This window comes from Tenrec ecaudatus, chromosome 9 (assembly GCF_050624435.1).
Source record: "Tenrec ecaudatus isolate mTenEca1 chromosome 9, mTenEca1.hap1, whole genome shotgun sequence".
NCBI classification, from domain to species: domain Eukaryota; kingdom Metazoa; phylum Chordata; class Mammalia; order Afrosoricida; family Tenrecidae; genus Tenrec; species Tenrec ecaudatus.
The window spans coordinates 52401020-52424217 of record NC_134538.1 but is presented as its reverse complement, the minus strand read 5'-3'; the positions used below and the strand labels follow the sequence as shown (position 1 = coordinate 52424217).

The 23198-nt window shown below is 44.8% G+C and overlaps 1 protein-coding gene and 1 pseudogene across 7 annotated transcripts in view; one reads left to right on the top strand and one right to left on the bottom strand.

Annotated features, from left to right (window-relative positions):
* CAMK2B (calcium/calmodulin dependent protein kinase II beta) overlaps nt 1-23198 on the top strand; it is a 171445-nt gene that overhangs the window by 7529 nt on the left and 140718 nt on the right. The gene's annotated exons all lie outside the window — the stretch shown is intronic.
* LOC142456351 (large ribosomal subunit protein uL30-like) lies at nt 7066-16346 on the bottom strand (annotated as a pseudogene).

Genomic DNA, 23198 nt, shown 5'->3' with positions numbered 1-23198 from the left:
TTCATAGAATGAGTTTGGGAATTTGCTCTCCCTTTGTATATTCTGGAAGAAGTTTGTGCAGAAGTGGCGACAGCTCCTACACGAATACGTAATAGAATTTCCCTGGGCCTTCTTGTCCTGGGCTTTTCTTGGTTGGAAGGTTGGAAGATTTTTGATGATCTCTGTTTATTCTTTTGTTTTGGGTCTTTTCCGGTTTTATACAGCTGTTCTGGGTCAATTTAGGTAGGTGGTTTTGGTATCAGGGTATGCTCACTTCATAGAATGAGTTTCAGAGTTGGCTGTCCCTTGTATATTCTCCAATAGTTTGTGGAGAATTAGTGACATCTTTTACCTGAATAGTTGATAGAATTTCTAGGTATTTGTCCATTACTTCTAGATGATCAAACTAGTTGGAATTCAGTCTTTTGTAGTAGTGTATTATTATTTTTATTGCATTTGGATCTGTTGTGATGACACCCTTTTTACCTCGTATTCTAGATAGTTACATCTTCTCTTTCTTTTCTTTTGTTAAGTTTGCCAGCAGTTTGTCAATTTTGTTCTGTAAAACAGAACAACTTCCTGTCATTGATTTTCCCATTGTTTTTGTTTTCCAGTTCCCTAATTTCCACTGTAATCGCTATGACCTGTTCTTCTGTTGTTGGAGCGTTTCTGTTGTTTCCCTTGTTTTAGTTGTTGAAACTGTTATTTATTTATTTTTTGATCATTTTATTGAGGGCTCTTACAATGCCTAGTACATCCCATACATCAATTATATCAGGCATATTTGTACATATGTTTCCATCATACATGCCCCGAGAGTGTTATGTTGAACTGTTGAGTTTGGATTTCCCCCCTCCTTTTTCCCATGCATGTGTTGATTGCTATAAATTGCCCTCTGATAACTGTTTTTGCAGTTGCCCCAAAGGTTTTGTTATGATGTATTATCATTCTCATTTGTTTCCAGGAATTTCTTAATTTCATCCCTGTTTAGTGTCCACGTGCTTGTCTTTATATTCTTTTATTTCCACTGTTGATTTCCAGTTTTATAGCGTTGCTATCTGAAAAAAATGGGTTGTGAGATCTCAGTGTTTTTGAATTTGTTCAGGTGTGCTCTGCCTAACGTATGACGTATTCTAGAGTGTGGAGCACGTGCACTGTAAACGAACGTTTGCGGTGTTGGGCTTGGCAGCTTCGCCGCATCTTCCTAGGAGGTCAAGTTTGTTTATTGTGTTGTTTAGCTCTTCTATTCCTTTATTAAATTTCTTTGCTGATGGTTTTTTTTTCTTGAGAGTGGTGGGTTGTAGCCCCTACTATTATTGTTGAGCTGTTGATTTCTCTCTTCAACTCTGTGAGGATTTGGTTGATGCATGTTGAGATCTTCCATTGGGTGTGTATGTTTATTAAGGTTATGTGTTCCTGGTGTATTGTTCCTTCAATCATTATGTACTGTCCGTTCTATGTGGTCTCTCATCACGTGGCTTGCCTTGAAGTCTATTTGCCACTCCTGCCTTTTTATGGTTGCCACTGAGTTAGCAAGTTTTTCACCATTTTTAATTCTAGTATATTTTTGTCTTTGGGTTTTAGGTGAGCCTCTGGAGGGGAGCATATAGATGGCTCCTGGTTTCTAGTCCAGTCTGTTACTTTCTGTCTTTTAGTTAGCGTGTTTAATCCATTGACATTCAGTGTCATTATTGACACGTGGGAGTTTGTTGCTGTCATTTTGCTGTGTTTGTATTTGATTTCCTCCTGGGGTGGAGTTTTATCGGTGCTTTTGTTCTTCTTGTTCTGTGCTGTTTTGAGTGTTGCATTCATTGTATTGGTTTCTGCAGGGTGTTGCTCCGTCTGATGCTCTGTTGTTCTGTCTGATGCTGTTGTTGAGTCTCTGTCCATAGTGATCCAGTTAATATGGTCTTTTTTTTTTTTTTGTAATGCTGGTCTTGTTACCTTGTCTGGAAATACCTTTATATCTCTTTTCTATTTGAGGCATAATTTTGCTAGATATAGGATTCTTACTTGGCAGCTTTTCTCCCCAAAGTTTTATATTTGTCACTTCATTTTCTTCTTGCCGTCATTGTTTCTGCTGAGAAGTATGAGCTTAACTGTTAGACAGTGTTGACTACAGAAAGAAATCCAGAGACACTCATATATATGTATAAGAAAGAGCTTTATATCAAAGAGCAATTGTATGTTGAGAAACCATCCCAACCCAGTCCAGATCAAGTCCATAAGTCCAATATTAGCTCATGTGCCCAATACTAATCTATAAATCCCTCTTTAGACTCACACAGCACATGCAATGATGCGAATGCAGGAAGATCACAGGCCGGTGGGTGGAAAGTCTTGTGGATCCTGTGGCTGTAGAAGCATGTCAGTGCTGGCACGAGTCTCCATGTGACTCCTCTACCTCTCCAAGGCTGGCTTTTCAATAGGGAGGTGAAGCAGAGAGAGAGTGTGGCCCACCTTCAGGGAGAAAGAGGAAGTTCCCAGAATCCTCATGAAAAGGCCATGCCCACCAGGGAGCATCATCAGGTGTGACCCTATTAACAAGCTAGAATCTACCCCATTCACTCTTAACACCCTCAAGTTGACACAAGATTATGTAAACTTCCACATTATATTATGTAACTACCACATTAGCCTTATCTGTTTTCCTTTGTAGGTAACTGTTCTTTTTTCCCTACTTACTCTCAATCTTTACTCCTTCCCCTTGAAATTGGAGAGTTTGACTACACTACGCTGTGATGTTTCCTTTTGGGTCATCCCGATTTGGAGTTCTCTCAGCTTCTTGAATAGTTACTTTCTCCTCCTTTGTGATATTGGGGACATTTTCTTCCATGATTTCTTTCTATAATATTGTCTCTGTAGATTTTTTCCCCCTTGTTCTTGGATCCTAATGAGACATAGGCTGTTTCTCTTGATAGAGTTCCACATCTTTCTCAGGTTTGTTTCCCCCCCCCCCACCCATGATTCCTTCAATTTCTGTTGTTGTTGTTGATTGTTTTTCTCATTGATTGTGGTCAGAGTGATTGCCTTTGAACTCAATGATTTGATTTTCCATTTCTTCCATTCTATTCCTTGTATTATCTTTTACTATATGACCCAACTCTGTTATCTCCTTGTTTATGTACAGGGCTTCCTTTTGGTTTAAGGATTTTAATTTCCTCTGTTGTTCTCATGAAAGGCTATAACCATCATTCATTCCTCTGAACCCTATTTCTGTAGTTTCAGGACATTGCTTTCAGAGCACCCCTTGGCTTTCGGTGACTTGTGTGTGTGTGTGTTTATGGAATTTTTGTTTACTGTGGTTGACTGCTGCTTTGCTGGCATCATGGTATAGCTACTCGTGTGTGAGCTGTTGGGTCATGTACACATAGTTGGCTTTGTCTAGCAACGTGGAAGAGGTCGAACAGGAGATTAAAAACATGGTGGCATAATGAAAAAACGGAAGTGAGATAGCTAAGTGGGGAATGTAGGGAAGGAGAAGAAAGATGATTAGAATAAATGCCGCGATAGGAATAATAAACAACTGTCTGCTTAAGCCAACAGATTTGTAATAATAATAATAATAATGGGACCATGTATTTTATGAGGGGTAATCAGATTAATAGGTTTTATGGAAATATATTTAATGAGGACACAAGAGAAAGCAACAAGAGATAATGGTTGATATGCAGTTAAAAGGAGGGATGGCAGAGACAAAAGACTCAGGTGTTGCTGGTTTTGGGTGCTGAAGTTCTGTTGCTATGGCAGCATAACTGTGGGCAAATTTGTGCACTCAGGGACAGGGCCAAAAACCTTGTTTTAGTGAGTGTTCCATAATCTACAGCCTGCCTGGTTTTGTCTGGGAGGTGGTGGTGATTGGGGGCAGGGGGGTTGCCTAGTCTCTGATGGGAGGGTTTGCACCGGAAGAGGGCATGAGAAGAGGAAATGGGAGAGAACTTTAAAAAGTAGTAAAAATATTCTAATAGGAAAAAATGCATAAAAGTCAAAGAAACTAAAGTACAATATAAAATTCCTTGTGAGTGGGGCTTCCTCCTCCTTTGGTAGTGTTATTGTGTGGACATGTGTGATGTATGGGCGGGGCACATGGGTGGAGAGGGCACTGGAGAACAGAGCAAGAAAGATGGAGGAAGGGAGAGAACGATGTCCAAACGTGTAGCTTGAGTACTCAGTAGGCTGTACCAAGCTGCCCACATGACCTGCCATCCACCAGGGCCCCCAGAAGCCAGAAAGTTAAGAGGTTCTACTTGCTGGGTCTCCTCGAGGGCTGCAAACAATGGATTGTGCCTCGGAGGAGCGGGGCTCACCGAAGGGGCTCATTGGTGAAAGAGACTACTCTCTCGGCAGGGGCTGATCTTCTCCCATTTTAAGAAACCTTTGTCTATTTAGCTTTTAAATTGATTTGCTCACTACCAGGAAGGTGCAGGCTATCCCTCCTCTTTAGTAGTTACTGAAGAGAGCTCATACTTGTCAGAACAGTTCCTTTCTGTTCCCTCTTCTAGACCATTTTTTTAATTGTAAGAAGCAAGCATTATTCTTAATATTATGTAAACGTTCTCTTCCAACTATTGTTATGCATTTGGTATTTATTCTCTTAGGCACTATTTGATGCATTTATATACATGTATAAATACTCATAAGAAGCCATGGCGTCACTACGAATGAGGTACTGAGCTGCTAACCACAGGTCCAACAGTTCAAATCCACTAGCTGCTCTGTGCGAGAAAGATGAAGCCACTCCATAACGATTTACGGTCATATAAAACTCAGTATAGGGTCACCATGAGTCAGGATTGACTCAGGGGCAATGGGTTTGATTTTTTGGCTTATAAGTACTCGTGTATTGGATTCTTTGGTCTATTATTTTTCTCTTGACTTTACATGAAAACCCTGAAATTTGTCAGCTCCCTCTGCCCCCTCCCCCATGACACTGTTATTAACTTCTTTTCCTGTTGACATATTTTCATCCTTAGCTACTTGATACCAGTTGTAGTGTGAATCTGTCAGGTTTTATTTGTTCGGCTCCCTTGTGATGGAAATGCAAGATGCTTCCTGATCTTTGCTCTCATAACCTGTGCTGTGATGAGAGTCTGGTGTATTTTTCCTGGAACAGTGGTGTATACAGAGAAAGCCCTCAGCCACGTATCTGGCCAGCCCTGGGATTTCAACTTTTTGAAATGTTGGATAGATATTTAAAATTCAGCAAAGTATCAGGAATTATAAAATGAACATGAATTATAAAATGTGTCTCTTCTTTTCATAATTGAAGGCTCTTATATTTTAACATTTTGGCCTTAAGGACTTTTAAAAAATTGTATGAAGCGAGACTGTGCTCTCCGGCTTACACTCAGCAGAGAAACTGTGGCAGGGAGTCTGTGGCAGGGTTCAAGAGGTTCCCCCTGATTCCTGCTGACACTTGACATTGACGAGTTTTACATTTTTGACAGTTTATACAGAGACCTTTCATTTTGTATTAGAGCCCTGAGTCTCCTTCTTTGGGGGAGTCGCTGTCTCCTGTAAGATATGGATGAACTCCCTGAAAGAAAGCAATGCCTACATTATACATTTTAGTTATAATTCCAGGGTACTCGCCAGGGGTGGGATTCGGCTGGTTTGCACCGTTCAGCAGGACTGATGCCTAATTTTTGTTGAGTTGCAGGAACCAGTTTTTGAAATGGTCTTTGTAATCAGTGTTCTCTCTGACGTGGGGAGCTGGGCAGCCAACTGCCCAACGTGGGAATCACACATTTACATTCCCTACTCCGCTTTAACATTCCTCTGTGTAGCAGGGTATTGTCAGCATCCGGAGTAACGTTCTTTCTGTCCATAAGTTAAACAAATGAGACGGAACTATGCTTGTAATGTTTATGTGTTCATTTCATCATACTTGTTATACTTTTGATGAAACACTACATTTTTATTCTTCAGTTTATTACTTCAGAAAACAAACATGTAACGTGAAGAGAAAAACTGCACCAAACAACCAGAGATTGGCACACTTTCACTGGTTGCAGTTTGTGTTCTGCCCTGAATTACCACGAGCTGTGATGATGAAATATGCAATTCCCGAAAGTGTTCAAAGAGCTGAACATATTGTCAGTACAATGGCTGTGAGTTCAGCAGAAGTGAAAGGGTTTGTTCAAAGGTGAACACAATATGAGAAGAGAAGCCACCTAACTGTTTCTGATCTATCAGACACCATGACTACTGCCTAATTGGTTTGCCTCTAAAGGAATGGGATCCTGCTTCTCCAGTGAAAAGATAGTTAAGGATAAATCACACAGCTGATAATGTTCCATTAAAAGTGAAGTGAGGATGCTAATCATGAAGGAATATGGAGCTGTCTTAAATAACAGGCTTATTAAACATTATTGAATATTTTTCATTAAATCTAAAATTCTTATAATCTAGTTTTGTGTACCTCTTTAATTGTTCTTATTTAAAGAGGTATTAACTGTACGAAACAACAAACTCCCTTTAAGTATTAACTGTAGGAAACAATCAACTACCTTTCAGTATATCATTTTTTAAATACTTTAGTCATTAGAGCAGGGAACTGGTTGCTAAATTATTTTAATTTCGTCACTGGTCATGGCCTTCCAAATCATTCATACCCAGGGACCTCAGGACCAAAAAAAACCCTATAGGGGGAGTTCTCAAGGTTACAGTTTACTCTTTGGGGGAAGGTGGCACAGGATTATGGCTCATGGTGTGATAACATCTATCTTATACATAATTTTAAACACGTGATTTTAATTTTACTTTATAACTTCTCATGCCCCCATCTCCCCACCCAGGCCCCTGATATTTCACATAAGTGGGATCATTCAATATTTGTCCTTTATTATCTGGCTTACTTGACCCTGCATAATACTTTCAAGGCTCACCCATGTCATAGTATGTATCAGAATTTTACTTCTCCTTATGACTGACTAGAGAAACAAATCCAGAGACACTCATATGTGTGTAAGAGAGAACTTTATGTCAAAGAGTAATTGTGTGTGTGTGTGTGTACATATATTTCATTTGAAAGCAGGCACTGTTTTATTAAGAGACCAGGTTACAAAAGCAATCATGGCAGACACCTTAGTTCATCCTTCTAGTAGACCTATTTACCTGGTCTTCCCTGTTGCCTGCATCTCCACCTTCTATGAAACAGGTGGTCTTTTTCTTCATCCTACCTCGTGGAGAAGATAATTTGAAGGGCCCCAGGAAGTTATTTGCGTCTTTGAAGCGTTTCCCAGCAGTGTAGACCTCATGAACCAGATCCTCCATCCAGATGATGCCATATTGACCAGGAGACAGTGCGATCAGCATGCAATCTGTCAGGGCAATACGCTTCTTATTGACTTTGCCATGACCACGCTTGTAGATGAGTTCATTCACCAACTTCAGGTTCAGGGACCCCTATGTCCCCCAGTCCTCGGCGTGTTAGTTGAAGCCTTGTTCAGCTTAACAAAGGTGTCATTGGAAATCTGGTGAAGGCGGAGAAGCGGCAATACTTTTCGAGCTTTTGGGCTCACACCATTGACACCTCTGATCCGGATAACAAACGTCAGCGTGGGCTCTCCAGGCGCATAGAAGCTGCCAGCTTTCCTTGCCATCCGAGCCATTCAGATTTCAGTTCTGCACATCTGCCTGTGTTCCTGGCGATCGTGCTCAGCTTTCTCATAGATAAGCTTCCTCCTTATCTTTGGAAGCATCTTTGGGGCAAACTTCTTAGGCGTTTGATCGTTAGTTCTGCGAAATTCCTTTGCTTTTTCTTATGGGTCTCTGGAACAGCAGGGAACCTTCTTCTCTGCGACAGCCTACATGAGTCCAGCCAGTTTTTAAAAAAAATCAAATAATTGTTTATTAAGAAAACATCGCAGCCCAGTCCACATCAAGTCCCTAAGTCCAATATTAGCCCATATGTCTTATACCATTCTATACATTTTTCTTCTGACTCATGCAACACATGAAATGACACTGAATGCAGAAAGATCATAGGCCATCGGGTGGAAAGTCTTGTGGATCCAGTGGTGGTGGAAGCATCTCAGTGTTGGTGTGGGTCTCCATGGGGCTCCTCCAGTTCTAAGACTCTGGCTCCATCAGTGTAGCTCCCTGTGGCCTGTCAACAGGAATGTGTAGCAGAAAGAGTGCGTCTGGCTTCCAGTGAGCTATTTCTTTATCTCTGTAGTGCCTCCAAATGAGGTCATCATGCTGCGACCTGATTGACAGGCTAGACTCCACCCCTTCACAAGTTGACAGTAGATTATGTAACCACTACATACCCCATTGCCATTATACATCACATTTTGTTTAAAAATAAGATTTTATTTGATTCGCTCAACAAGGCTGTCATATTTGCAGGAAGACTTTCACACCCCTATTTTACAGACAAGGAACTAAGGCCCAGGAAGGTCCCATGAACTCTCTCTCCTCAGGCAGCCAGGAAGCTGATGTTACTGAGGCTACCTCAAACCTCTGACCTCCTGATCAGGCAATTTCCACCCACAGCTTCCTACCTCAGTTAGCTCATAACTAACCTTGATATGTCCTGGACTCCATCCAAAGAAACCACAATTGGCTACTCTTCATAGAACCAAACCACTTTACGGTGAACCCCCCTCCCCCAAATCCTCCAGTAAAGCAGAGAGCAGACCCTGCCCTGGAACGCCGAGGAGGAAGAAGAGCCCCTCCTACCCAGGGAATGAATTGAATCAGCTACTGGATGCATTCCGCTGATGACCAGACAGTTAACAGATTAACTTAGAAAATGCAAAACTAATGAATTTCAGAGCCTTCTGAGTTCTGAAACCAGGTTTCTGGGTAAAGGAGGACTCAAGGAAGAGAAATCGCTTCATTTACTTCCTCCCTCCTGGGAGTACATCAAGTACTTCCCATCTTGGTCCTTTGTTGGCACTGTTCACGCTCCTCTGCCGAACCTCCTGCCCACCGTTACTCATCCTTCCTCCTTCCCTGTTCCTGCCTCACCTTCGTTTTCTCATCCGATGTCAATGCACACATCTACCATTTACCTGCCCACAGAGAGCGAGACAGTGTCTCTGTTCACTGCCATCCTTACGGTATCAGGCATAGGTGGATGCCCCACACACATGGAGAAGCTGCAATGCTGCTTGTGTTTTGATTCTATAATGTAGGATCGTGTGACAAAAAGGCGCGGTGTCAAAGTTGCAGGCCAGGTGTGCATTAGGGCACTGCTGGTTGAATGATAATTTTATACCGTAACCCACTTTGCTGCTGCCTGTAATCTTCCTTTGCATGTAGCAGTAGCTAAAATTTAAATGGTGTTTATTGTGGCATTGTGCTTGATATATGAAATAACTGTTGTGGTCATTGCCCCTTTACAGAAGAGCCACAAAGACCTGGGAAGGACCCATTACTGCCTAGGCTCACACAGGAACCAGTGTCACCCTGGGATTGAATGCCCCCCACCCTAGTCTGTACCCAAAAGAATTGGTTGACATTAACCCATTTTAAGAGGTAGCATATGATCAAGAACTAATGGCACTAGTGAAAAATAAGACACCAGCAATTGATGGAAACCAATTGAAGTATTTCAGCAAACTAATAAAGTACTGGAAGCACTCATTAGTCTAAGCCAAGAAATTTGGAAGACAGCTACCTGGCCACGTGACAGAAAGAGATCCATATTTGTTCCCATTCCAAAGAAAGGCAACCCAACAGGATGTGGAAATTATCAGCCAATATCATTAATATCACATGCAAGCACAATTTTGCTGAAGATAATTCAACAACAGTTTCAGCAGTACATCAAGAGGTAACTTCCAGAGGTTCAAGCTGTATTTAGAAGATGATGCGGATGGAGGGATATAGCTGTTGATGTCAGATGGACCATGGCTGAAAGCAGAGGCTACCAGCAAGATCTTTGCTGTGTTTTATTGAGTGTGCAAAGACATTCGACGTTGTGGATCACAGCAAACTACGGGTACCATTGTGAAGAATAGGAATCCCAGCGTCATTGTTGTGCTCATGACAAACCTGTACATAGGCCAAGAGGCAATCGTTCAAACATAACAAGGAGATACTGCATCGTTTACAATTAGGAAAGCTGTGCGTTAAGGTTGTATCATCTCACCATATTTACTCATTCTGTATGTAAATAACCTGAGAAACTGGACTACGTGAAAAGAATGTGGCGTCAAGATTGGAGTAAGGCTCATTTTCACAGCCTGTGATGTGCAGAAGACAAGCTTGTTTGCGGAAAGCCAGGGGGACTTGACGCACTGAAAAATGAAGCTCAGAGACTGCCGCCTCCATTATGAACTACAACTTGGTATAAAGAAAGCCGGAATTCTCACAACGGAACCAACAGGAATGTCACGCTCAATGGACAGAGATTGAAGTTGTCAGACTCCCTCAACCTCATGGCCATCAAGTTCATTGTGACTCATAGTGGCCCTAGAGGTCAGTGTGGAACTGCCCCTGTTAGTCTCCAAGACTGTGAATCTTTATGGGACTAGAATGCCTCAGCTTTTCCCTGAGGTGGGTTTGAACTGCGGACCATGTGGTTAGCAGCCCAACTTGAAGTGCGCTATGCAATGAGGCTCGCTCCTTAAAGCTGTCTAGGATCTCATCTTACTTGTGCCCGCAATCGCAACCATGCAGCAGCAGTGGAGAAGTCGCACCATGGATTGCATTGAGCGAATTTGCTGCACAACATGCTGCCCATGTATAAAAGGTTCCCACGATTCTTGTGTTTCTCTCTGTTGAGCACTAGCCTGGTTTTCAAAACTCATGGGTCTTATTTGGGCTATTTGTTTGGGCAGCTGGGTAAAGAGCAGTAGCATTTTAAAAAATGAGAATAATTTTATTAGTGTTGAGAACATTTGAGGGGGTACCTCCCAAACTGTATTTTTTAAGTAGTAGTAGTAATATTTTTTCTTTTCTTTTTAAAATTATTATTAAAAGATCATTTTATTAGGGGCTCTTACAACTCTTACTACAATCCATACATCAGTTGTGTCACGCATATTTGTACATATGTTGCCATCATTCTTTTCTAGACAATTACTTAAAAAAAAAACAGTTTATTAGGGGCTCATACAACTCTTATCACAGTCCATACATACATCAATTGTATAAAGCACATCTGTACATTCTTTGCCCTAATCATTTTCTTTTTTTTTCTCCTCTTTTTTTTTTTTACATTTTATTAGGGGCTCATACAACTCTTATCACAATCCATACATATACATACATCAATTGTATAAAGCACATCCATACATTCCCTGCCCCAATCATTCTCAAAGCATTTGCTCTCCACTTAAGCCCTTTGGACAATTACTTTTTATTGAGCCCTTGATATCAGCTCCTTTTTCTTCCCCTCTTCCCACTCGTTACCCGTCGATAGATTATAAATTATTATTTTTTCATATCTCACACCGACCGCTGTCTCCCTTCCCCCATGGTTTCTGTTGTTCTTCCCCCGGGAGGGGTGTGTGTGATTGTGTGTCGATCATTACGATCAAATTTTTTTTAAACATCATTTTATTGGGGCTCTTACCACTCTTATGACAATGCAAACATCAATTGTATCAAGCATATTTGTACATATGCTGCCATAATTATTTGCTAAGCATTTATTGAGCCCTTGTTATCAGCTCTGTTTTTGGAATTTTTTTCAAAGCTGTGTGTGTGTTCATTTATTTATTTTTTACAAAACAACCTTATCACCTTCAAAAGATGCTATCATATTTAATATATTTGTCAAATCTGTGATTCCATTCTTGGAAACATTTTTCAAACTCCTCTGCTTGGATGGCTGACAGCACCTCCCTCGTTTTTGTTCTTCACCTCATCTAAGTCCTTTCATGTCCCTGTTCATTCATATACAAAAAGAAGTTGCACGGAATGAAGTCAGGTGAGTAGGGTGCGTGGGGCAAGAGAGGCATGCTGATATTTGCCACAAAATGGCACACTGAGATGGCTGCGTGACCAGGTGCATTGTCAGGGTGGCAAAACCAATCCCCTGTCTGCCACAAATCAGGCCTTTTTTGTCACACACACACTGTTACACATCTTTTCAGAACCTTGAAATGGAAAGCTTGATTAACATTCTGACCTGGTGGAAAGAACTCCAAATGCATTACAAGTTGACATTTTCGTCCATTTGGGAACTTGGCAGACATCCAGAACACGATTTGTCATCAATCGACATTTCACTGTTTTTGAAATGAGAAAACTACTCATACACTTGAAGCTTTCCCATAATGCTGTCCTTGTAGGCTGTATTCAGCCAACCTCACAACAGTCTCTGTGGCATTTTCCTGAGCAGCAAACAAAGTTTCACAGCCACACACTGTTCTGTTAAATCAGCCATCACAGAAAACGTGATTCGAGTGAAAACTGCTTTCACAAAAAAATTCACTGTGATCAGAGAGAACCTTCCCAGATGACGCCACTGGGTGCATTAACTCCGCGAGATGCTAGATGCTTGTTTAGCGGGGCAGGGGGTGGGGGGGTTGGGTAAAAATGCGTACTATGAAAGCTTTGCTCCACCCAGCACAATCCGGTTTTTTAGGGTACCACGCATATATGGAAAAGCATACACTAATGTGTCAGTTTCTGTAACAGGATTAATGATTATAGTCTTTGAGTTGTGTAATCTTTCTAACCCTCCTTTTCTGAGTTGTTTCTTCTTTATTATCATAAACTCATTACCCCCTAAAAGTTCATAGCTAATCTTTCAAGTTCATGTGATCCATTTGATCTCATATAGATAGTTCTTAAAAGAGTATAATGCTCAAGGTAGACTTTTAAAAATTTTTACTAGTTAAGCTAAAGTGTTATTTGTGTTAAGAAGACTTCTGGGGATATTTCTTATTTAATGTTGACAATTATTTCAGGGCAATGCTTTGTGAAGTTCATCCAGCCTTCATAATCCCAGAAAGTATTTCGATCCGGACTTTAAAAATCGACGAGAATTTGAAATTCTCTCTGCAGTTACCCTCCTTTGATCAGAATTCTTCTAGAGAATTGTTGATAAAAATGTTCACTAATGTTAGCCAGGCACCATCACTTCTTCCGCATGTACTTGCTCATGGGTCATAGAGGCAGTTAGCCATACATTCCATGTCCGCCCCTTATGCCTGACGTACTTTTTTCCTGTTGTTTTCAGGCAAATAGGGACCAGTTGTACATTAGATAGCTGCTTGCAGGCTTTTACGACCCCAGGCACTAACTGTTCAATGAAATACGAAGTAAAATGAAACACTAAACATGGTATTAGGCTTATTAACTGGGATGCCTCAGATGACCCTAAATCGCCAAACTAAGGAATGAAAACTTATGAAATATTTGGTTATACATAAGCAGTCTCAATAACTAGCATTTTGGTCATTGTTATAAATATATTTATCACACAGCTTTTGCGAGTTCAACTTCTTTTCAAGTACAACTTATGGACAGCACCTGCTATATTTGAGTGTCCAACTCTGCCTTTAATCAATGCAATTTTTCCATCACCATAAGCCCAAACTCAGTTCTCATAGGCAAACCCCTCTTTCCCTCTCCCTCTCACCCTGGTAAATACTGGTAGACTTTGGCTTCTATAATTTACTTTTTCTTACTATTTTATATTCATGGCAATGCTTTTAACTTGTGTGGTTGACTTATTTCATATAATGTCTTCAGCTCCATTCATATAGCAGCAGGTAGCAAGACTTTATTTCTCCTATTGGCTGAGTAGTCTCCCGTTGTGTGTACACTTCATGTTTTACTTATCTATTCATCCACCTTTGGGCTATAGTGACTAGTACTGCAGTGAAAATTGGTGCACAAGCCTAGGCTTTCAGGTCTTTGGGACATATACCTAACATTGCCATTGTTGAGTCATATGATGATTCTATTTTTAGGTTTTTGAGGCAAGCCATAGAAAGTTTGAAGCACACACTAGGTGAGGGTCATGAGCTTCTGAGGGGATTTCAAAGTCAAAGGCATTTGGCAATAGCTCACAGCCCCACGTCGCAGACTTAACATGTCGCAATGCTCAGGCCCCACCCCAGTCTGACTGAACCAGGAGCTGTGCAGATGGGACATCAGTATTTTTTAAGGGCTCCTGAGGGGTTCTTGAAAAACTCAACTAATGGCACAATTTGAATTTTCTTTGGTTTTTCTGAACACTCACAAGTGACCTCATCCTGGTCAAGTTGTGTGGGCAGCGCTGACCAAGAAAACCCTTTATGGACATAGATTGCCGGGCCTTCTCCTGAGGAGCCATTGGGTGGGTTTGAACCATCAACTTTGAGGACAATAGCTGATCATAAACTGCTTGCTCCACCCAGGCTCCTTTTCAACATGTAATTATGATAAAAATGAAAAATGCATTATTGAGTTCCTTTGCATATTTTTCTTTTTGGTGCTTTGTCTTGGAAACCTGTTGTGTGTTTTAAGTAAAACAGCACTGCTTCTAGGCTTCCAGTGCATACACGCACAGGCTTATTCCAAACAAAACGTGCTTTCACGTGTCCCTGCAATCGGTGGGTGGCTGCAGGCAAGTTCCCTCCGTAAGACACCAGTCTTAGTCTCATTAGAGTACCTTCAGGAAAAAGCAGCCCGATGGGCTTCCCACAGTACTGGCAGGCTTCCAGCGCTCCCTGCACATCACTTAAGGTGGGGGAGGGACAGACACAAAAATTATAGCATCTGAAACTCAGTATTCGCATTGCTGAGAGGTGAGTCCCCAAATCGAAGTGTCCAGATCTTGGCACCTTTGTTCTTTCCTTGTCTTAAGTACCAGGCAAGAAGTGCAGCTTTTCCAGGCTACTGTCTCTTGAGTCAGCTTACCGCTGTGAGATGTTTTCACAATTGACAAACAGGCAGACACAGTCATTCAGAGACAGCCTGACCCTTAGACCACCTGACTTAGTGGAGATGGATAGCTGTCTCTGAGTTGCCCTGAGAAAACCATGCGTGGACCTGTCGTGTATGCCTCTCACGCTAGCCACCATTATACCTCGTCCCAGCTAATGAGGTCACGTGACTCCTTTCCCAAAGACATTGTGGAGCGCTTCCACAGAAGGGACACACTTCGTCCTGGGAGCTCCAGGTGTCGAGTGAGGGCATTGGAGAGGCTGTGAAGCAGATCCTGGAAATGATGGGGCCAGGAGGCTAGGATTCTCAGGCTGCCTCCTACCCCAGTAAACCAGTTGTCATCCAGTTGAATCCACCTCATAGCAAGCCTGAGTGTGCTACAGTAGCATGCGCTCCCAAGGACTTTCTTTTCTTCTTTTTAATAAATCGTTTTATTGGGGGATCATACAACTCTTATCACAATCCATATAGACATCCATTGTGTCAAGCACATTTGTACACTTGTTGCCATCATCATTCTCAAAACATTCTCTTTCAGTATACTCGAGCCCTTGGTATCAGCTCCTCATTTCCCTCCTCCCTACCCCACCCTCCTTCCCTCACGAACCTGTGATAATTTATAGATTATCATTATTTTGTCATATCTTACACTGTCCGACGTCTCCCTTTACCCACTTTTCTGTTGTCTGACCCCCAGGGAGGGGGTTATATGTAGATCATTGTGATCAGTTCCCCTTTCTCCCCATACCTTCCCCTTACTCTCCTGGTATCTCTTCTCTCATTATTGGTCCTGAGGGGTTTATCTGTCCTGGATTCCCTGTGTTTCCAGCTCTTATCTTTACCTGTGTACATGCTCTGGCCTAGCTGGATTTGTAAGGTAGAATTGAGCTCTTGATAGTGGGGGGTGAGGGGAGAGCATTAAAGAACTAGAGGAAAGTTGTATGTTTTCATCGGTGCTATACTGCACCCTGACTGGCTCATCTCCTCCCGTGACCCTTCTGTAAGGGGATGTTTAGTTGCCCACAAATGGGCTTTGGGTCTCCACTCCGCACTCTCCCTCATTCACAATGATATGATTTTTTTGTTCTTTGATGCCTGATACCTGATCCTATTGACACCTCATGATCACAGAGGCTGGTGTGCTTCTTCCATGTGGGCTTTGTTGCTCCTCAGCTAGATGGCCCTTGTTTACCTTCAAGCCTTTAAGATTCCAGATGCTATATATTTTGATAGCCAGGTACCATCAGCTTTCTTCACCACATTTTGCTTATGCACCTGCTTTGTCTTCAGTGATTATGTTGGGAAGGTGAGCATCATGGAATATCAGTTAAATAGGACAAAGTGTTCTTGCATTGAAGGAGTATTTGAGTAGAGGCCCAGTGTCCATCTGCTACCCTAATACTAAATGTATAAATATATGCACATAGATCTATTTCCCCATCTTCATATATAAATATATTTACATATGTACATGCCTGTATTTTGACCTCTATAAGTGCCCTCTGCCTCCTAGCTCTTTCCTCTATTCCTTTTACTTTCCTCTTGTCCCACTATCATGCTCAGCCTTCATTTGAGTTTCAGTAATTCCTCTCAGTTACATTGCCCTTGATCATGCCCTACCAGGCCTCCTACACCCTTCTTACCATCCATTTTGGATCACTTGTTGTTCCCTTGTCCCTGGGGTTGTTAGCACCCACTTCCTTCCCCTCATTCTCCCTCTCCCATGTCCATCCCCCCAACTTTCTGTCCCCTTGTTTTCTCTTCCAGATTGTTTATCCTGCCTATCTTATCTAGATAGACCTTCAGAGATAATAATATACACAAAGAACAGGGCAAAACAAAGCAACAAAAGAAAAGAAAACAACAACTACAAAAAAACCAACAACAAAAGAAAAGCCTGTAAATAGTTCAAGGTCTGGTTTGTTGACCTTTAGGAATGTTTTCTGGTCAAGTCTGATGGGGTGCCACGCCCTGGCTCCACAGTCTATTTTTGGTGTTCCCTGGGGATTTTGTTGCTCAGTTCCCCTTGCTGTTCTGTTGCACATCCTTAGTGTTTTGCCTCAGTGTAGTGGGATCAGATGGGGCGCAATTCCCGCACTGTGTCTCCAGTGTTGTCCCCCATAGCGCTATGGGTCAGTGAGGGACAAGGTGTCTGGTAGTGGGGCCAGTCCTATGGTGCTCTCTGTGCTTTGGCTGCTGTGAGCAGGAATATCATCCGCAGGGCTTGGTGGGCCAGGATATGCTCCTCTCTCTCTTCCTCCCCTTACATTTGCTCCTGTGTGCTCTGATCAGACCAGTCCCTCTCCCTGAGCTGTAGCTTCAGTGCTGTCCACTGAAGTGACTTCTTCTGCAGGGAGGGGTGGGGGCGGCTGTCCAAGTAGTTGGGGTTGGGGCCAGCCCCTCAGACCTCTCTATTGGTTCCCTGCTTCATGCAGGTGTGTTGCTTTCACATGCTCCATAGAGTTTTCAAAGGCTGCCTTTTCAGAAGGCAGGTTCCAGGCCTTTCTTCATTAGTGCACCTGCGTGGATACAAACCTCCAAATTTTTGGTTAGCAAGTGAGCATGATTTCCACCTGCACCACACACTCCTCTTCTAGCAGTCACCCCAGAACATCTCAGCTGATTAATGATTTGTCTGTTTTCTTGGCCAGGACCACCTCAGGGCAAATAGAATGGCATTGTGGTGAGCAGGTGCACCCAGAGTAACTACGGCACCTCATACCTAGGTAGAACTTCTGGGTATACTTCTGAAAGGACCCGGCTTTCCACAGAGAAGGCAGGCTTTCTTGCCTGGTAGTGCCTGGGTGGAGCTCTGGCCATACAAAGGTAGAAGCAAAGCCACTTCTGGTAGGCAGCAGCAGCCAGTCGGTGTAGCTTTGAGAGCCTATTAGAAGGGGAAGTCGGTTTGAGTGACTGGCTGGTGCTGCCAAGGAGGAGGTACTGGGAGATAAGGCCGTGTGGGCAGAGGTGGGCAGGGATTGCTGACCAGTAAGGGCGAACACATTGTCTAGCAGTACCAAGACAGACTTCAGCCAGACATGAGCAGATGTTCTCTTTTCTCCCTCTCACTGCCACCGAGTTGATTCCAACTTAGAGCGACCGCAGAGGTCAGGGTTGAACTGCCCCTGTGGGTTCCTGAGACTGTGACCTTATGGAGTAGAAAGCCTCCCCTTTCTCTTGCAGAGTGGCAGGTAGTTTCAAACTGCTGACCTTGTGATTAGCAGCCCAATGAGAAACCCAATACACCATCGGGGATCCTATGGGCAGATAGAGCTGGATGAAATTGGGAGAGGGAGGAAGGCAGAGTAGGAAGCTCCGTTCCTGAGCTTCTATCTCAGCGGTTCTCAACCTGTGGGTCGCGACCCCTTTGGGAGTCTAACGACCCTTTCACAGGGGTCGCCTAAGACCATCAGAAAACACGCATTTCCAATGGTCTTAGGAACCGAGACACCGCTTCTCTACCGTCTCCAGGGGGGTCTGTGCACATGCAGAGACGCCCACATACAAGTAAGTACCCTACGTGAAGACTGTTACCCATGCTTCAAGACAAAATTTCATGTATTTGTCAGTAGAAATAAATATTCACCATCTATAATTACATATTATTGTTGTGATTAATCGCTATGCTTTAATCATGTTCAATTTGTAACAACGAAAATGCATCCTGCATATCAGATAGTTACATTATGATTCACAAAAGTAGCAAAATTACAGTGATGAAGTAGCAACAAAAATAATCTTATGGTTGGGGTCACCACCGCATGAGGAGCTGTGTTCACGGGTCGCGGCAGGAGGAAGGTGGAGCTCCACTGCTCTCTCTGATGACCTCCTTCATGGACCCGGAACTGCCGTAACAGAGATTCCTTTTCTTCCTGTTCGTCTCCTTGCTGCCTTCGCTTTATGCCTCCCTGTAGCAGCAGCTCGCCCCAGCTCGGCTCCTTAGTCCTTCCACCTCCACCCCTTGTGCTCATTTTTCCTGGCTTGGGGTCTCACTCTCTCCCCTGTGATGGGGCTGTCATTCACTTGTTGGCTCAGGGTTTTCTAGTGTGTGAGGCTGACATTGGAGCAAGCCCGACCAGAAGTTGGGAGGCTTGACTGGGAGGTGCCAGGAGGCTCTTAGCCTCAGGGCAGGGTCTAGCCCTCAGCCACCTGACCAAGACCCCAGCCGACAGGCTGCATTGAACTAAAGATTACCAAGACCTGGAGATGGTATGGGTTGAGACCCTTTCTGGGGATGGGGGATCTGATGCTGTTACTGTGATTGGGCACCACGTTCTGGGCTTCCCTTTATAGTCTTTCCTCTGTGGCCCCTGGCACTGTGCCACCTAAGACTCCCAGCTGTGAAGTAGGTCCTGGGGGACTTCACTGTCAGTGGCGGACTTTGGTCTAGAAAGGGGTTTCAGTAAAGGGTAGTGTGGTCCTGCTGGCCTTTTGGAAATCTGCTGGAGTCCTGCATAATGTAAAACTTTGCAGCAGGAGAGAGCTCTTGCGGCACAGCCCACATTGCTTTGAAAAGTACCCTCCGGGGATCCACAGTAAGGGAGCAGAGGGAGCTGCCCTTGTGCGGGCTCCTCGCTCAGCATGGGTAGGTCAGCTGCAGAGGAGGCGTGGGGCGATGTGTCTGGCGGTGAGGATTGGACTTCAGGGGCAGCACTGGGACTTCAGGGTCACAAGGAACATGGTGCTGATTGGCCCAGGCAGCTGGAAACCATGGTGCTTGACCCTTTGCCCACTCATCCTGCCTACCCACTACCCCTTTCATCCACGTTTCTCTACTGTCCCTGTCCTGTTGGTTCAACAGACTCTGAGAAAACACCCCGCCCAACTCCAACACACACCCACCTCCACGCTGTGCTGCAGAGTTGATTGTGACTTCTGACAGCCTCGGGTTTGACAGGGTAGAATTTCTCTGTAGGGGTCTCCGGGCTCAACTCTGTGTCGCAGCAGACCACAAGGCCTCTCCCTCTGTAGCCAACTCTGTGGCTTGGGAGGCTGAGTGCTCGCCAATGTGGACTGACCACTGAGTTGGGCATCCCTGGAAATGCAGCAGGAGCTATAGGGCCGGCATGGAGGAGGAATCGTCCCACCCCGGTGCCTCACAGGGAGGTCCTGGGCTGGTATTGGTAGGCGTGGGACCCTCGCACCTGGGACTGTTTGATTCTCAGGTAACCAGAGCTCTTGGCTTGAGTTTATGTTTAACTGTCTGGATTTGTTGTGGACTTTTTTTTTCTTCTTCCTTGTCTGAATTTGTCTTGTTTGCTGATTGGCAGAGGATGACATGTCAAAGGGTATTGAAAAAGCATTTTATTTATTTATTTCTTAAAAACCCAGATGTTATGGATTGTTATAAGAGCCCCCAATAACATGATTTTCAAAACAAAAATGATTTCTTTCATTCTTCCGAATGATTTCTCACCTTCTGCACCTCCTGTCTGGATGTATGTAAGGACATGACACTGGTATGTAGACACCCACATGACCCCTCTGGGGCGGAGTTGGGGTTTTCTGGGGTCCCTCTGGCTCCATAAATTGATTCTCTGGGAAGTCTTGTCCTTCCTGCCACTTTCCTCAGATCTATGCTGTCCAGGGGTTATTGTGCTCGCAGGCGGGGTTCATGGATGCTTCTGGGTGGGCTTCCAGAGGAGAAGGAGGTTAAGGGGATGAGCACTTACTGATCTCTCCAGAATCCAACCCCCCAGTACAGTCTGTTGCCAGGAGAGGCTGGTGGGTGCAGAGCTCCTTACTGAGCCTGACCCCTGCGCTGTGCCCACGCAGCTGTCCCGAGTGCCACCTGCCCTGTCTTTTCTGCAAACGATAGCCACATGGGAAGCCCAAACCATGTGTGGTCAGGCGAGCTGGCTGTGACTTGTGTCCATCCGTGGGGCACACGGCTCAGCTGTCTGAAGCCTCCTCACCTCGTGTCTCCAGGTTGCAGCTCGTGGTCTTTTTGACAGCAGGCCTCTTGCTCCAGCTCAGTCTCTTGTGACCGGTTGGTACTTCTCTGCTGTCTCTCTCCCTAACCTGGTGAATCAGGAGGATGTGGCAGGGTTTGGGCGAGCGGCTTTGAAGTCTCCATGCCATGAAGCCCAGGGGCATATCCTTACATACATCCAGACAGGGCCTGGCGCAGGTCAGCTCTCAGGTGGTCTAGTTTGGTAGCCCGAGCTGCCTCTCGCGTCTCTGTCCTGGATGGAGTGGACACGTGTGTATGTTTGTTTGTTTCTGAATCCAAGTTGTGGATCTGCATTGTTTGCAGATCATTTTACAGCTTTTCCAACCATGGTAACAATGCAAATTGCTCTGCCCCGAGAGGCTGGCACCACCTTTCTTCCTCAGATAGGGAAACTAAGGCTCACTCAGCTCTGAAGATCCAATATGCGCATCCTCCCTCACCTCCTCCCCTACACAGTCTTCCTCTCTGTGGGCGTTCTCTAGCACTTGGGTTCACGGGCATGGTAACCTTGCAGGGTGGCATGGAGAGCAGGGCCTTGCACTGATGGGACAAACGACCCTGGAACAAGCCCAGCAAAGCCAGATTGTGCTCTCTTTCCGTTCATTTCTTATCTTTCCCTCCTACCATCGCAGGCTTCCTGGTGGTTCAGGGGTGCAGCACCTGAGGGACAGGGACTGCCTTGGACTCTGGGGCTTATCACTAGCAATGCCCTACCCCCACCCCCCTGTTGTGGCTGCCTTTGGAATCGACTCACCTTTCCCTGGCCTGCCCCCTGGCCCACCCCATGGAGCAAGCGCCAGGTTGGCAGGGCCACAGAGACACTCAACTGGCGCTGGTGTTGCACACACCAGACCCCTCACATACTCCAGAGCTCAGCAAGAAGATGGCCCAGCTCCATTTGAACTGTAGGCAAAGATACCAGCAGGCGGTGGGGGACGGGGCGGGGGGCACCGGAAAATTCTTGTTCCGCTCATGAAATCATGAGTCAAAATTCAGACTTGAGCCTTGCTCTTCTCCGTGACCTCGTGAGCCATCAGGGTCTGAAAAGACAAGTTGGTCTGAAAAGACAAGTTCTGGGTCTAGGAACGGGGACCATGGTGGGCTTCCTCCAGCCCTCTTTGGCCCACAGGGCAGGGACTCTCACAGGGGCCTGGGGGCATGTGGGTCATAAGCAGGAAAGGAATTTCAAAGACTTACAGAGGTCTCCTTTTTTGTTTGAAAACGACTCTGTTTTAAAGACAAGAAAATGCTTAACAACTGAAAAGAGAAGACAGCAACACACAAACTTACACAGCCTTTTACTGCCCTGGTCACTTATGGAATGGAACAATCAAAAAGATGATGGGGACAAACCACAAGGTGAAGTATACCGTGAGTCCATGGTGAAGCAGACACCAACTGGAGTAAGCTTTACAAGGACGACGGGCCTGAAAATATGTAACTCATGAGCCACAGCTGCCCCACCGGAAGGGAAACACAGGCAGGTCCACGTAGGCCTTTACCATTTATTTGTCACACTTTAAACTAAAGACATTGGCTTTTCTGATGTTTATTCTGAGTAAAAAGGCTTGCTACAAGCCAGAATAAGAATCCACTGTCTGGGCCAGACCCAATTCAGGGACAACATGGCAACCAACCAAAAAGGGGGGGGAAGAAAGAAGAGAAAAAGACATGGGTAGCCGGGCACATGGCACCAACCCACCCAAGGGAGGGCATTGTTTACATCCCCACAGGAGAGGGAGAGAGGGACCAGCCGGGTGCGCCAAGACGTGACTGTGACATACCGGCATGAAGCAGAGAACCAACAGAGAGGTCTTTGGGGCTGACCCCAGTCCCATTCACGCAGACACACCCCACTCCCCCCAGGAGAATGCACCCCAGAGGACAGAACTGAAGCCACAGCTCAGGGAGAGGGGCGCATCCGACCAGAGCACACAGGAACAAATGACGAGGGAAGGAGAAAGAATGGAACACACCCCAGCCCACCAAGTCCTGAGGACAATATCCCTGCTCAGAGCAGCCAATGCACAGAGAGGACCACAGGGCCGGCCCCACCAAGAGACACAATGTTCCCACAGTGCCATGGGGGACTACACTGCAGACAGTGTGGCCACTGCGTCCGGCCTGACCTCACCACACCAGAGCGAAACACCGAGGGCGTGCACCAGAGTAGCAAGGGGAGCAAAGCAATGAAGTCCCCAGGCAATATCAAAAACAGACTTTGGGGTCAGGGCACAGCACCCCATCAGACAACTTGGAGGGGTCTTCTTTCCCTAGCTCCCACCTTACGTGTCCCCTTGCTTTCTGGGATCATGGGCAACCTCACCTCATTGTACTTCCATCTCAGAAAAGCCCTTGGTCACGTTGTTGGCACAAGGGTTGGTGGCACCCACTGTGGTTCCACTACGTCCTTGTGTTTCCTGTTTTT